The sequence below is a fragment of the Pithys albifrons genome, chromosome 6 (assembly GCF_047495875.1).
Source record: "Pithys albifrons albifrons isolate INPA30051 chromosome 6, PitAlb_v1, whole genome shotgun sequence".
Classification (NCBI taxonomy): Eukaryota; Metazoa; Chordata; class Aves; order Passeriformes; family Thamnophilidae; genus Pithys; species Pithys albifrons.
Genome location: NC_092463.1, coordinates 29,750,255 through 29,750,831, shown reverse-complemented (window position 1 = coordinate 29,750,831; position 577 = coordinate 29,750,255). Strand labels below are relative to the sequence as shown.

Here is a 577-nt window from a genome sequence, read left to right as displayed (position 1 = left end):
GCAACTCAATAGGTTATCTTGTTAAATCTCATGTTCGAATTATCTCTATAGTCAGATGAACTAGAGTGTTTTCTTATCTTCCTGGTAGTCTTCCTATTCTGTTTTTAAAAATGCCTCCTGAGAGGAGGTTCTGAAGTTTAACCTAACCTTCTCTTCAGGTTGAACTCCTGTTTCTCATCTTCTCAACCATAGCTATGACAAGCAGATTAAGCACCTTTTAATACTTAGACTCAGCCATGCCACCCTGATGCCTGATCTCGTCTGATCTCGGAAACTAAGCAGGGTCAGGCCCGGTTAGTACTTGGATGGGAACCCTCCTGGGAATATCAGGTGCTGTAGGTTCTAGTCCTGAGGACTTCACTGTCACCATCCAAGCTCGCTTGGCCATGGCAGATGAACCTCAGGAGTTAAAGGGTGGGGCCAGTTCTGCACACGCTGTGCCTCACCTAAAAAATCCACTGTGCAGGCTCGAAGGACACACACATGTGGGTAGAGCCCTTCTCAAATCTTCATTCATGAAGCCTAGCCATGATGATGATGATGAATACTTAGACAGTTACAATGTCTCTCTCTAGAA

General features: G+C 44.9%; 1 pseudogene; it reads left to right on the top strand.

Moving 5' to 3' along the window:
* Positions 1 to 226: 226 nt before the first annotated feature.
* Positions 227 to 342, top strand: LOC139673783 (5S ribosomal RNA; annotated as a pseudogene).
* The last annotated feature ends 235 nt before the right edge of the window (positions 343 to 577 follow it).